The following is a 1,554-nucleotide window of genomic DNA, read 5'->3' as shown; positions in this document are numbered from 1 at the left end:
CTAAGACAATAAACATGTTTAACATTTGACCTACTATCTAACATACGCTTGCTAAAATAGCCTTTGTGAGCATGTTAGGATGAACATTTAGCTCAAAACTGATTTTTTTTTATGTAAAGTATTCAGACAAAATCAATCTTTAAGCTCATAAAACATTATTTCCTCATAGTCCTCCATATGACCCCAACAGTCACTGTTCTATAAACAAGCAAATTAATAAACTGAACTAAAAAGTATTAAAAATGTTTTTTTTTAAATGAAGAATGATTAAATAAAGAGAAACAAAGCTATAATACATTACAAACAGTTGCAGCTTCATATTAAAATTGAGGAAAACACCTCACAGCCACATCAGATTGAGGTTGTTAGTAATCATAAAGCAGCAGCAACAGCCACAAGCTGCTTTGGCAAACATCTGTTAAGTGCTACTCGCTAATAAGGGGTTCCCAGTGGTTGCAGGGACTCGTTTTACAAACAGGTGTTCACAGGAGGGAGAGGGGCTGGATATGTATTTAAGGACATTATGTTATCTTTGCCAAATGAAAAAAAAAAAAACTCTGTTTGAAAATTAAAATAAGTGTAACCTTACAGGTCTTGGCACAGTGAGGGTAACATTTTTAAAGGGTATGTTTAATAGATTTACTGCAAGAACAGCAGAGTGTTGAGTCATTGGACAACAGTCAGAATAAGTCTATCAGTCTGACTCTTAAAAAAGTAATTCTTAAAAAGTTCACATTAAATTGAAACACACCTTGTTCACAGAAGAATTATCGATATAAATTCTTCTCTAACCGATGGTTTCAGATAGTTTCTCCCTAATCCTTTCTATCAGCTGAACAAATTACAACCCGGTACAGAATTGAAGAGGGGAGTGCTTCAGAGAGACTAATCTTGTTTTACTAGGAGACATAAATCCTACGGGTCTAGGGCTGATCCTGGACTCATTTCTGCAGTTTAAAAGGTTAAGAGCCCCCTATAAATAAGCAGGACAACACATTACGTTTCTGATCAAGATGAGGATACATGAGACCCTTGAGCGCTGTTTGAATGTGTCATGTTGCATAAATTCTCTGACTTAATTGACAGCGATTACTCCCTAATTAGTCTGCAGAGACAAGAGAGGCGTGATGAGGGTGAACCACTTCTGTCAGTTTCAACGCAGCGATGCCGATGAGATGCTCCGAGGTGCAACCTACTTGTGTCAGAGAGGGAACCGTTTGTTTTTTTGGCGTTATCGCAACGCCAGAACAGGTAACAGTTACACTGTTTTCTTCCTCTATTAAATCATAATTTCTAGATATTTTTGGTGATTAAGAACCATCAAAGGTTTTCCTTTGTGCAAAAGTTAATTCATGGAGCACATGGGTGCTTCAGTGTGTCTTTGGTTAATTCTGTGGTAATGAGAGGTGAGACTTGGTGCCTTCAAGTTTTACACAAAGTGGCTTCAAAATAATATTTTGTGCAATCTGCAGCGGGTCTGATTTATTTGTTTTAGCCATTGGCAATTCAACATAATCAAAGGGTGGCAATTTTCTGTGGCGCTGTGCAAAGGGT

This window comes from Labrus mixtus, chromosome 18 (genome assembly GCF_963584025.1).
Source record: "Labrus mixtus chromosome 18, fLabMix1.1, whole genome shotgun sequence".
NCBI classification, from domain to species: Eukaryota; Metazoa; Chordata; class Actinopteri; order Labriformes; family Labridae; genus Labrus; species Labrus mixtus.
The sequence above is the reverse complement of the archived record's forward strand: the minus strand, read 5'-3'. Positions refer to the sequence as shown.